This window comes from Diadema setosum, chromosome 12 (genome assembly GCF_964275005.1).
Source record: "Diadema setosum chromosome 12, eeDiaSeto1, whole genome shotgun sequence".
Taxonomy (NCBI): domain Eukaryota; kingdom Metazoa; phylum Echinodermata; class Echinoidea; order Diadematoida; family Diadematidae; genus Diadema; species Diadema setosum.
In genome coordinates, this window is record NC_092696.1 from 26,889,434 (window position 1) to 26,903,921 (window position 14,488).

The window sequence follows — 14,488 nt, forward strand, 5'->3', positions numbered from 1 at the left end:
CACTTTTTCAGTCATAAATTTATCTTGTGTATCATTCATCACTCACGCATTCAATCACTCCTTTCACTTTGTATGCCAAGTTAACAAGGAAAGATATTCGTGCCATACCAATCACAAGATGGAAATTTAATTGCAGTCATTAACAATTCTGGACACAAAAGAAATACAAAGTTTATGTAAATAACACTGTATATTCAAACTGGCTTGCCATTATTCAACAAGACAGCTCGCACTGCTGTTGTATGTATTCCACACAACCTACTAAAGAGCTCTGAACCACACTGCTTTCACAGTAGTTTGGGTACAGTCCCTTTGTTATCAGTCCATATTTTCCATTCACAACAGACCCAAGAGATGTCACCTGTAGGCCACACAGTTTTGGGGGATAAATTGTTTCCTGTCATGAATCGCCCACTTATGGCCAGAAGTAACAAGATTTCAGAGGCTGAACTTATTTCACAGATGAGCCAGCAGGCAGTATTTCTAACATTATGGCATTGTTATTTCATGTTACTGAGTAAGATCTGAATGTTACTGAGTACATGTATTACCAGGTAAAATTTGTATGCTTACCGTTATGTTGTAAAAGTTGCATCGCAGATTACAATTTGCACTGAAATAACCCCCATATTTCTCCTGTTGAAACATGAGAGATATTGAAACATACATTTTCTTCATCAGACACTCACAGATAAAACATAATAACATATGATAACCAATAATTACAGTATATAGTGCCTTTTCAAAAAAGACTTGAAGCACTTCAACAATTACAACACTGATCCACTTACAATGTAACATGTAGGGGGCTCGTAGGCATGGCACATCCAGTCAATATTTGAAATATTACACTTTGAAAAGTCGCAAGTAATTAATGCAGGTTTGATTCATTTCAGAAGGGATCTTTCTTTTCTATCAAAAACAGATCCCTTAACTTCCAAGCTTCAATCATATTTCTTACATGTCATGTGGTTGAAGCTTCTCTGGCATTGCCAGCTTAATGCCACAGTCAAGGTGTCACAAATTCTAATCTTTCAAATTCATGAAATCAAATTCCAATCTTCTACAATCTAAATGAGGCAATTGGCACAAATGTACATGCCTTGTCACATATCTTTTTTTTTCTATATTTTTCAAATTCATTTCATTTCAGTCTCACAATAATTAATGAATGCTAATTTTGAATGGCAAGTACAATGCTTCTGCTCTGAAATTATGCTGTATACTGTAAACCTGTTTCAATCAGAGGGGGCAGAAATTTGCTTACGACACAAGTTAGCCTTAACCCAATGAGGACTGACTGATTTCCCATAGACACCTGCCCTAGTATACTCCGACTGGTTCTCAATTGGTTAAGAGGAAACTCTGTTAAGCCAGACTTGAAGCACCTCCAGACATAAAGATTCTTACTCGCAAGTGGTACATGTACACTGATCTTTGAAGGCACTGAACACATAATAAAATTCTTGTTAACATGAAAACTTGGCTTATACCAGTCTACTGTCAGCCGCCATTACAGGACAAAGATCATCAATGTAAAGTATTGTATCATCCAATGAAGTCCCATTCTCTAAATATGACTACTGCACATCAATAGTTTATACAGGATCCTGCTGTGTACTTCACTGTGAAAACAACCTACAAACAATCAGAGTTAACATGATACAGACTACAACTGTGTCAAAGATAAGGTGGGTCTGAAAGTCAAGACTACACACAAGGCCCTATGAACATCAATGCTGAACTGTTACCACATACTAGTATATTATTCTGTATGTACAACTTTAATAAAGATGTGGAGTGTAAAACAGATGCATCCATCGTGTCACTGACTTCATTTGTATTTCAAGTTCCAGTGTATATTGTAAGCAACTTTGTTCAACTTTGTCAATAAACAAAACTATTTCACATTGATCACTTAAATAAACAGGATTGAAGTCAACATCCCTTTAAAATTAACTCTGAGACAAATAGAACTATGCAGATATTCATCAGTCTAGAGATACCACACAATTACACTTGCTGTAGGAAGTCTTTAATATTAGAATCTCAGATACGCTGGAAAACATGATCAAGAGAGGCACTCCTGTATGGATTGTACATTGCTAAGTAATTGAAAAATAAAAACTTTATAAGACCGAGGAGGTACTAGTACCTCCTTGATAAGACGATAATTTGTACATTTACGAATAATTTCTGAATCCAAAAGAAAGATTCATATACACTCAACAACACTGACAAACAGACAGACACACAATAAAAACTCACACACCTATGAAGGAACTTTGTTCACAATGTGGACTAAATCACATTTTTGAACTAAGGAAAACCCACTAGAACTTTAGAAGACTGAGAGCTAAACACTATCAATTCTGTTTATGCTCTTCCAGCATTATCACAGCCAATGTGAAAAACTGAATGTGGATTTTTCTTCCCAACACCAGGATGTAAATCCTGCCTTTCCACTGTAAATCTTACTGTTTTCAACAATCTACATATGGCAGTTTATAGTTTACATTCAGGGGTCCTTCAGCTCATATCATGTAATCTGACAATGTAAGTACATTTCAATTGGACCACAGTGATCAAATTAATCTATCATAAAATTTCATTCAAAGTTAAATGGTGCAGTATTTCGAGATATTTACATTGTAACCTCTGGCAATTTAAAGAGTCATGAATACTGAGGAAACACCACAGACAGTATTTTTGTACTGAGCAAGGTGATATCCAATATTCTTACAGAGCTAGACCTGCTCATAATAAAGAGGATAAAATGGGTTTACCCCTTGCATAGAGACTATAAAATCTCTATCCCATTAAAAGTGCTATTCATTGGAGTGGGTAAAAGGAAAGCGATGGAAGGTTAATGGCAGGATGATGTCACGGTTTAGGGACAATATGAAGAATGATAGGAAAATGATGTGATGTCACATTAGTGTCATGATGATGTCACAGTGTTTGGTGATGATATCACAATAATGTGAGAATGATGCTATGATGTTATAAAGGTATAAGAATTATGTCTTGATGACAATGACGATGATGATGATGATGATTTAGTCTTATTCATAGAGGGTAGCCACTTTAGTGATCTTTGCACTGTTCTCCTTGTGGTTCCTGTTCACATTCATGAATGTAATTCAGCTATCAGGATTCTGTCATGATAATCTAATGATGATGATGATGTGAGGATGTCATGTTGATAATGAGCTGGCGATGTGATAGGGATGTAATATTGTCATAAAAATAATACAAACATTATTATGATGTCATGATGACTGAGGATGTGACATAAACACATTGAGTGGATTAGACATTGGAATGATTGGCAATGAGCTATATAATCAATCTTTCGCCTTCCCCTAACATCATCAGCTATCAACCAAAAAAAAAAAAAAAAAAAAATGGCTTGACTGAGAGTGATGGGTTGACATATTGGTATTGGTATTCCTCTGAGTAACCAGTGCTATATAACTTGCAAATATATCAAAGACGATTCTGACAGAGAATGTCATCACAACTATGAAATCTGTATGTTTACCTGGGAAAGGGGAGGGAGAGAACTAACCTGAATTCAGTTTCATAGGGGCATGATTTGTTTTGTCCCTTTAAGCAGCATTACACATTAAAATGTTCTTGTCATCTTATCATCATACAAATCTGTAACTGCTGAAAGACTGCAATAGTGCAGATGAAAGAGTTGGCATTCATGTACCAATTGCAAAATTTCAAATACATGAAATCAAATGCTACAGATTCAAGAAATGAACTAAATATAAATGCATTACTCAATACTGGCAACCTTCATCATCAATAAAAACCATTATCAGTCATAATTGTTTAAAGTAAATGCCCATTACAAGAACCATGAGAAACACTTAAATATAAAACCTTGTGCAAACAGGAACACTTCCATAAGGCAAAAAAAAAAAAATCATTGTATTGGCGTAACCCGCCCGACCCTAGAAAACCCCCCGACCCTGAACTTTTCACACACAAAAAAAAAGGAAATACATCGTTTTTACTGAGAGAGGGCGCGATACGGGTTTGCGAATTATCAAAAACAACAACAACAACAACAACACCTGGTGTCGGAAAATGGCCGTGCAGTACAGCGTGTTGGCGACTGATAAGTCCGGTTTGAAGATTTTATTTAGTATTATTCAGAGAATCGATTTGTCAGTGGCGCTGGGTGATTTAGCCCAGGAATTTCTGACCGGTATGTCGTGACGGCTTTTAAACTGGTTATATAACAAATTTTTGGATGCAACAGACACTCTCTATCGAATGGGGTTTCGTTAAATATGAGTTTTACACCTAAAATACAGGTAGCAGGTACAATTGTACACAGTCTTCACTTATTAATGACTTTCACTGAGTATACCCAACCAAACAAATGTCCATGCACCAGTACATGTATGATGATTTTGACAGATTGAATGCGTCAGAAATACTGCAAAACCACATAAAATTCCTGCCAAGTATCAAGAGACCATCGTCAGGTCAAACAAGTTCAAAATCACACAGTTGCTTGATGATGTGACGCCGACTCAACCGCCGATGACCCTACTTTTAATCTCCGGCACAAGTAAGACAGAGGAAGTCAGCATCACCAAGAAACAGATATCTGAAATGAGCAACAAGAAACAGATATCTGAAATGAGTAACAACAAGGAAAAGTAGAAATCACGCGGTGCGTAATATATGTCCCCGCCGGAAGTAGCATTTAGTAGCAAAATGTACAATATAGGTAAAAAGATCAAGGTCAAAGGTCAAAGAAGTCAAAGGTCAAAATTCTATGTAGAAGTTTTGAAGCCCTCACCTAGTGCCATCACATAAAGCAAACGGAATCGAAATCGGGTTAGAAATGGCGAAGGAGTAGCATTTTGTAGCCAATGTACAATATAGGTAAAAAAATCAAGGTCAAACGTCAAAGAAGTCAAAGGTCAAAATTCTGTGTAGAAGTTTTGAAGCCCTCACCTAGTGCCATCACATAAAGGAAACAGAATCGAAATCGGGTTAGAAATGGCGAAGGAGTAGCATTTGGTAGCAAAATGTACAATACAGGTCAAAAATCAAGGTCAAAGGTCAAAGAAGTCAAAGGTCAAAATTCTGTGTAGAAGTTTTGAAGCCCTCACCTAGTGCCATCACTTAAAGCAAACGGAATTGAAATCGGGTTACAAATGGCGAAGGAGTAGCATTTTGTAGCAAAATGTACAATATAGGTCAAAAATCAAGGTCAAAGGTCAAAGAAGTCAAAGGTCAAAATTCTGCGTAGAAGTTTTGAAGCCCTCACCTAGTGCCATCATATAAAGCAAACGGAATCAAAATCGGGTTAGAAATGGCGAAGGAGTAGCATTTTGAAGCAAAATGTACAATATAGGTCAAAGGTCAAGGTCAAAGGTCACAACTGAAATTCTGTATACAAGTTTCAAAGCTCTCATGTAGTGCTATCATATAAAGCAAACAGAATCAAAATCGGGTTAGAAATGGCGAAGGAGTAGCAGTTTGAACATTTTGATCACACACGGACACACGGACACACGGACGGACACACGGACGGACACACGGACACACGGACACACACACGTACGGAGCCCGTTTCATAGTCCCCTGCTCGAACTCGTTCGGCGGGGACAAAAATCAGTCAATCGAGAGTAAGTCATTAAAAGGAGTTCTATGGAAAAGAGTAAAACTGTGCCTGATTGCCCCTCTAATTAAACAGACATGGAAGTCATTGTACGTAGTGCATTAGACATTAAATTAGTCAATTATACCATCCAGTCAGCAGCCTATGAAACCAAATATATAGCATTATTTTCCTACAAATATCTTATAAAGTGAAAAAAAGTATAAGAAACCTCTAATTTTCTCAAAACATGAAGCAGAGCAGAATACAAGAAATCCTACAGAAGTGCTGAGGTTTAGTTGTGAAGAAGTACAATCATAATGACAGATGTTTTACACATAGTTAACTCATTCAATTTTTTTGCTTTTAAAGGACACATTTGTACACATTAGCGTACAATGGGCAATAATTTTACAATGTGTACAATTAACAATTAGCCTGTGATATTTAAATGACGGCCCTTGGTTTCAACAATAACATGGCAAAAGTGTGCGAATACACCAGTGGGATGGGAGAAGGGGAGGGAAGTTCATGCCACACTCACCTTATACTGACAGTGCTTCCATCTGGAATATTTCCTGTAGTGGTGGGAAGTAGATAACCAACATCAGTTACATCTTGAAGGACAGCTAACCAAGGCATGATCTGCATGTTTGACAACATTACTTATCAAAATTATCACTCATTACTTTATGTTGAAACGTACAGACAAAGTCTGTACACAATTGAGTAATTTCATCACCAGTGGTGCATCAGACAGTATGTATGGTCTTGTATTCATACATGTATGCTACACGTCTTTTTATGACTTTGTCTGACACAGAGAAGGCTGAGGCAGGATTGCATCTAATCGAGAGGAGCAGTCATTATTACAGTGCCATCTGGACTGCTTGACAGGCACAAGTTGATAAATCCCAGCTCAAGATAGTATCATGCTTGTCCTTATACTCTGAAAAGGCTTCATGGAGCAAAACAATTCATTGCATACTGTATGTGAAGATGAATGCTGCTACTGCATGTACTAATATACACAGCCAAGTATCTATAAAGACAATGGATAAATCTAATCAAATCAATACATGCATCATTATCTAATATTACAATCCGTATGACAAAGCATCTGACAGAAGATAGCTTGCTAAATGCACTAATGTTATCACTCGGCACAATGTAGCAAGGGCATAATATTACAATTATGTAAAGGAAGAACTTGACCAATATTAATAGAAATGTGTGTACAGTCATGGACAATAAAGGGAGCACTAACCTTTCTCCAGAAGACCCAGAGGATCAACACGACGATGATGAGGGCAGACATGACTACATAAATAAGAAGAGGTCTGGTGATCATGGGGTCACGAACCTAACGAGGAGGCTTCCTTATTACATCCTTGTCCAATGGCTCCACTCCGAGACTGGACAGAGGAGTGGGGAGAGAATGAAACATTATCATACAGTAATGTGAACTACAGAATGCACAATTTTTTTTTTTTCATGTCAGTATTTGTTCATTATCCATCTTTGATAATACATGTATACACACTCTTTCTTTCTTTTTTTTAAAGAATGAACATATATTTGTCCTTTCTTCCAAATTAACAATAAAATCTGTAGCCATATAGACAGAAAGGATTTCTGGAAACAACATTAATGTGTAGAGTAGAAATAGTTGGCGTCCAGACTTTCCAATAAGAAGGGTCACAAAGAGAAGGAGAGTGGCATACAAATGAGACTTCGAAACACTGCTGATTTGAGAGGTATTGATTTTTACTTTTACAAAATTATTTCCCCCATGACTGAAGAATTATAATGGTACTCACTAAGATGCTGCTTTAGCCGATGAAAAGGTAGAATGAAATATTTTGAAACCAAAGCTTTAATGAGGTTCAAAGATATTTGCTTGAAGAAATTTGATTGATTGATTGATTAATTGATTGATTGATTGACTGATTGATTGATTGTGAATCTTTATGCAGAGTGGCCTGATTAGACTGAATCAGAATAATGACTGCACTGCCGGCATAATTGCCCTCCCCCTTCAGAATACTCTCAGACCTGCTGATGTGTGCACATTGTGGCTCACCCTTGAGCAGGTGGTCCTTCCATGATGACGTTGATCCAAAGGCTCTGCATGGCATTGAGTGGGTTGGGAAACCTCATGATGATGGATAGGGCTATCAGGGTCCAAGGCAGCTATGCTCCTACCAACACAGAGAAACAAACAAACAAACAAACTCATATGTTGCAATCTATCTTCATAGATCCTTCACTTCATACTTTTGCATTTAACCCATTAATGTGTCCATGCAAATTGGTCATTACGGGATAAGTTTTCATCAATAATTCAAATTTCAACTGATTTCTTGCGAAGTAGAAATCAATACATAATCTTATCACAATTTGTATTCATATTCGTTTCAATCAAATTACAAATGATTATAAATGATTACACATATTTACATCATTTGTTATTAAGGGGTCATTTTCAATAAGACTACGTTGTGCTTCTCATGATTTCTCCATTATCATATTTGACACAGTGCATTTTTGTTTGTTTGTTTGTGTTTTTAATACAGATTTTGTCAACCAATAATGAAAGTGAAAATAAATGAGATGAATGAATGAATAACGTTTGTTGGAGAATAAGCATCAACCCATTTTAATTCTTCCGTGAAAACACTGATTAGAGTCTTTAATGCCTATATTTGAATAATTATTCCACCATACAATTATTTTGAACGGAATGAAGTATACAATCTTTCGTTTTTGGCATGCAGAACTCAATTGAAGCAAAAATAGTGAACCATTTTAAGCCAAACATTTTCGTGTGTACACTGTATTCCAATTTTGCAAATTTTGTGAGATCAAAGAGTCACAAAATCAAAATACATGTACATGCAAAAGTTCTTGTTTACACTGTATGCACTGTATGCATTGAATTCAAGTGGCATGCTGAACTAGAAATGTCGCTAAGGCGACTGGTATGCCTCCGCCATAATTCATGATTCTCCTAATAGGTCTACTGTACATGTGGACAATGTGTGATTACATTTTCACACAATTGGCAAAATATTAAAATAACAAGTTTGTCACAAATGTGTTGAATATTCACCTTCCTTGACCTAAGTTTGATTGGATGAATAGGAGAGCATGCATTTGGGGATATAAGGACTTTAACTTGACTTTGCCCATTCATAAGTTTATGCATTGAGTACTTTTCAAGGTATGGAGAAAAAGTGCAATTTCTGTATTGAAAAGTACATTGTTACCATTTTCATCTGGCCTTTGACGGTAAAATTCATAGGATAATCACTGTCAGGCAGAACATGCATAAATATGTAGAAAGTTTCATGATACCTTGAGCCACTTCTGAGATATGGAGGAAAAAGTTAGTTCAGCACTTTCCCTTGATCTTTGACCTTTTGACCTTTAAGGCAAAAAAAAAAAGAAAAGAAAAAGTTTCCAGAGAATCTCTATCAGGTTATACATGCATACACCAAGTGTAAAAAAAAAAAATAATCCCGCTGGCATTGCATAAATATGAGGGAAATAGTAAAATGTTGAAGTGTTGCCCTTTTCTTTGGCCCCTGACCTTTGACCCCATGAACCCTAAATTCCCTAGATAATCATTGTCAGTCAGTACATGTATATATGCTATGTTCCATGAAGATACCATGAACAATTTCCAAATTACGGACAAAAAAAATATTGTTACTTGACCTTTTGACCTTTGACCTCATGACCCCAAACTTCCACCAGAGAATCTTAATTGGGTAATACATGTATACACCAAGTTTTAAGAAAATATCTTCAGGCATTGCATAGATATGTTGGAAATAGTGAAATTTTACGTATTTGACCTTGACCTTTTGACCTTTGATCTTGAGCATGTGCACCCAAAAGTTGATAGGCACAACTTCACCCCCTAATACACATACATGCCAAGTTTCATTAGGATACCTCAAAACGTTTTTTAGTTACGCTGTCCACAAAATTCATTACGGACGGAAGGACGGACAGACGGACAACCCGAAAACATAATGCCTCCGGCACCACTTCGTGGCGGAGGCATAAAAAAAAAGAAAAAAAAAGGCTGTCAGCTGTGATTCAAAAAAATTTCACACTGCAAATATTTCTTGCTTTACAGTATGCACAAAACTACTTCCATTGGGGTGTAAGAACAACATTTTGTGTAAGTAGAGAATAGAGATTGTTAAGAATTGGGTGTGCACTTTTGATTATTGCAACACAAGATAGATACTCTAGAATCTACTTTTTGAAACAAAAATCTTTACAGTATCCTGTCTTCATTTCTTTCTGAATCTACAACTCCTCAAAGATTAGCTGATTGATGTAACTACATGTGTACCTTTATGAGGGTCGTAAAATTTTGATATACACTGATCAGGATCCTCTGATAAAATAGTTATCGCAGCACAAGCATGGCTCCTGTAAGCAATATGTTGATTAAACAGAATTTCCCCACTAGTTAAAGTCAGGGTTAACCACTCTGGAATTGGACTCCAGCTATCACTGGGGTAACATGACTCTCACCTGGTATAGCCATTGAAGACAGCTGCTCTGGTTTGTCCAAAAGATCCACATTCTCTCAACGGAAAGACTTTGACTTGGCACCAGCAAAGTTCCTGAAAGAATACAAGACAAGCTTATCAACAAAGAACATGATACATGTACTACAAAATACCACAAATCATAAGCAATTACATCTGGTACAGAAATCCTATGACCCACCAAACAAACAAATAAACACAAACTACAATAACAGTGAACACATTCTGAACAAGACACTTTTTTTTTCTTTTAATACTGCACAATTTATTCTGACAAATGATGTATGGAATTGCGACTGATTGACAAATTGCCCCACATCGACGTAAATAAGCACTGAATTGATCAGTGTTTTAGTAGTAGCCATGATAAAAAATCATGGGCGTACATACTCGAGCAGGATTCGAACCTACGACCTCCTGATCACCGGACAGGCGTCATCTCCACTAGACCACCGAGCTTTCGCCCGACAGCAAGTGTTGGTTCTAATCCTTATAGCATGCAGCGGGTACTGCTTTGTTATTCAAATTCATGAAATTCTTCCGTCGAGATGTTTTCATTGCGACTGATTGACAAATTGCCCCACATCGACGTAAATATCATGGCTACTACTAAAACACTGATCAATTCAGTGCTTATTTACGTCGATGTGGGGCAATTTGTCAATCAGTCGCAATGAAAACATCTCGACGGAAGAATTTCATGAATTTGAAGAAGTATGGAATTGTTTGCTTGATTTTCTTCTGAACTTAATAATCTATGCTTTATAATAAGGAGCTACAGTGTCAAACCTTGGCAAAACCATCACTGGATCAATAGAGATCAACACAAAGTGACTCCACGTCTTCCAGTCCTCTTCTGTTTCCCAGATCTCGTAGACGGCATAGTTACAGGTCCCCTCATGGCCTCAAACATTCTCACACTGTAGCTGCCATTGTGTATTAGTGGAAACAACAGAAATACAATGCATGACATTACTGGGTAAATACTGTATACCTTTTGGAACATAATTTTATCAACATATAATAAACTTGATGTTGAAAAGATGAACTGAAATGTTTCCAATTAGTACCATATTGATGTACCAGCTTGTTTCAGGTTTCTCTAGGTACTGCTATTACAGTTTGCCTACAATATATTTAGAGGCATATATATTGTAATTCTGCAAGGGGGAAAGCAATGATAAATGATGATGATGATGATTATGATAGTCATGACTAGAAACATCATTTTCATTATTCAAGTAATAACAACAGTGATAATTCATCATGAAAATTTTATTATGATCACTACCATCACTACTTGATTATTCCTAATATTACTAGCTTTGAAAAAACACACCAAATCACTATATTCCAAGTTTATCACAAAAGTAAAAAACATTCACAATGGGGCATAAAGTCTTGACTTCCTAAACTTCATCTTTGAAACTTTAGTTTCAACACACACACACACACACACACACACACGCACACACACACACAAATAAATAACAATAAAGAGGTAAAATTTGAACAACAATTTTCAAACAGTACAAGTACTTGACTAAGTTAGTACTTGACTGGATTAGGCATCCAGAATTCTGCTCTGTTGAAAGATAGGGATGGCTGTTTATATCTATATCCTCTGAGAATTGTTCATTCAGCTTATTCAATCTCATAACTTTCCATAAGAAACATCACATTCATAGAAGAAAAAAAAAAGAAATAAAGTCAATTTTCCTCACTCTGTGATTAGTATAATATTACTGAAGCACTTTCCATTCAAAATATCACACCAGTGGGAATCTAGCAATGAGGACACGATGTCTTACCTCACACATCCATCATCTCTTCCTGCTGCATCAACGTATGTCCTCAGGTTGTCACGGAAACTTCATAGATTCTTTTCCTCCTGTACGGCGAACTACCTGCCGACAATGAATGCCTGTGGAGAGTAATCGTGATCGCGTGAATAACTGCAGTCAGCAACGCGCTGTCGTAATGATATTGACCTGTGTGACAGTAACTCTAATTGTTAGTCTTGTTGTGCTGCGCGCTGTGACCAAAACGCTGCTGTGATGCGCCGTATAAATTGCTTGGTCGCGACGCCTCGCACAACATGGTAAATTAGATAAATGTACTTAAATCCCTTCGCCGTAGTGAGGGAAGGTATACATGGCTTACCTTGCGTGGTAATCCACCGGAGAGACAGGTAGGCGCGGATGCCAGGTAGTAGTCCCTGGCTGGCATACGCTGGTATACGCTGTCGCTGGTCGCTGTGTCGCTAGATCGCTGGTTCCTTGGTTTCTTTCCTTTACTTGTTCCTTGTCTCTCTCGTCTTCAGACCTTGGTCTCCCTTATATAGGGAGGCACAGGTTGAAGTAGCCCGCGCCGACAGCCGCCCTCAACGGGGGACAGGCCGCCCGCGCCGGGCCCGTGCGGGGACCGGCACGCGCCGCACGCCCCAGGTGTGTGTGTGGGCGCGCGCACGCGGCGTGCGTGCCACGCACCGGCGCACCGGTCATCGGCGCCCCGATTATCGCCCTGCATATAGCACAATTGCCGGTTTTAAGCCAGGCACTCTGCGCTGCACGGGCGAACATAACATAAACATGTATATCCCTATGTTGCCTTATGCAACACTCCCCCCGGCCCTATAGATTGGCGACTATACTTGAATTATTATTTCAGGCCAGTTGCCAATCTCAAAACAAAACAAAATAAAACAAAATGTGCTTACTACCCGGACTTTCGGGAAAACAACAAACTAACTCAACTACCTCACCTTACAGTGAGTGACACATCTGGCACATTTCTTCTGTCAGGCCGGGGAGACAGATCACGATAAGATCGAAAAGTGGATGGCCCGTCTTATTCCCTTCTCTTGCAGAAGGGGCAAAAGTATTTATCTATGCTCACTGCCTCACCCGGAGTAATGCCTACACAGCGACCGTGGAACCACTGGTCGCAGCTATCGCATTGAATCATGAGTGTACCATCATCGGGTTCTCTACAGAAACAATACAGAACTTCATTGTGGCTCCTTGGGTGAGTCTGGGAGACTGGGCTGTCATCCTTGCATTTCTTTAGTCTATCGTGATTCACTACAAACAGGGAGTTCCGGTATGATATCCGATAGAGATATGGGGATAGTCTCTTTACAATGACCGCAGGCCCCTTCCAGGGAGGACACAATTTCTTGGTCTTCCCCTTTGGTGTGGCCGTGTCAAGTAAATAGACTCGATCCCCCTCCTGGAACTCTCGGCGATGAATTCTGACATCGTAGTCTCTTTTCATGCGCTCTTGTGTTGCACGGAGCTTAGTCCTCGCAGTTTCATGGGCCTGAAGGAGAGTCTGTGTGAGGCTTGCTACATACTCATCCTTTGAGCCTGATTTTGCAGAGGACGGAAGAGGGAAGATCAGGTCGGCTGGCTGATTGGTTTCACGGCCAAGCATCAGCATGTTTGGAGTGAAACCTGTGCTCCTATTTACGGTGGATCGAATTGCCCCTGCTATTTGAAATAAGAACTTATCCCAATGGCTCTGTGACTTACCTAAATCTGGATTTGAATGCCAAGCATTGAAGAAGTTTTCAGCTGACAAACAATGACATCATCAGGGTAGTTGTCCCCAACGGACGCTTCTCTGGCATCCCCATGGGAACTAGCCCTTATGGAGTCTGTGGAAGGCGGAGGCCATGGAGGGAGCAGCCATGGATGCGTGACAATGGCAGGCTGCTCACCTGTACCTACCTGGGACTGTGGGCTAGGGGACTGTGAAGAGTCAGCGCCACCAACACTCCTTGACTCTGCATTTTCCTTTGACAAGGAGGCAAGCAGAGATGGAGTGAAAGTGGACCGAGAATCTAAAACAGTCTCACTGGCCCCTGCTCCCGGTTTTGATACTGTATCAGCATTGCCCTCCATGTTATTGCAAGATGTCCCCACCGTCAGGGTTTGAGGGCTCTTATCCCCGACTGGAGGGGAGACAACAATTTTGCCCGGAGCTAGGTGGATCGGGGTCGGGCTAGCTCCTCCGATCCCTGCCCGTTTTCCTGGTCATCGCCACATACGAAGGAGACGGTTTTTCCCTGTCCACCTTCGGGGCAGTCCCGCCTAAAGTGGCCGGGCTTGCCACACTTAAAGCAGTGGTTATCCTGGCCTGGTGACCGGAAACCGGCTCTGGCCGGAGATAACCTACCTGGGGATGACCTAGGCATTGGAGCATCTCGTCTGAATTGAAGGGTCGCAACCAGTCCCTGTACTGTTGCGTTAAGGGTACGTACTTGCGCCTCCAGCGAGTCTAA

At 39.2% G+C, this 14,488-nt stretch overlaps 1 long non-coding RNA gene across 1 annotated transcript; it reads right to left on the reverse strand.

The window, feature by feature from the left end:
- Positions 1-6,927: 6,927 nt before the first annotated feature.
- Positions 6,928-12,076, reverse strand: LOC140235649 (uncharacterized). The gene is made up of 6 exons (XR_011901704.1): positions 12,015-12,076; positions 10,993-11,129; positions 10,187-10,278; positions 8,990-9,059; positions 7,716-7,833; positions 6,928-7,047 (listed from the first exon to the last, which is right to left on the reverse strand). It is a non-coding gene; the product is annotated as an uncharacterized lncRNA (long non-coding RNA).
- Positions 12,077-14,488: the final 2,412 nt, after the last annotated feature.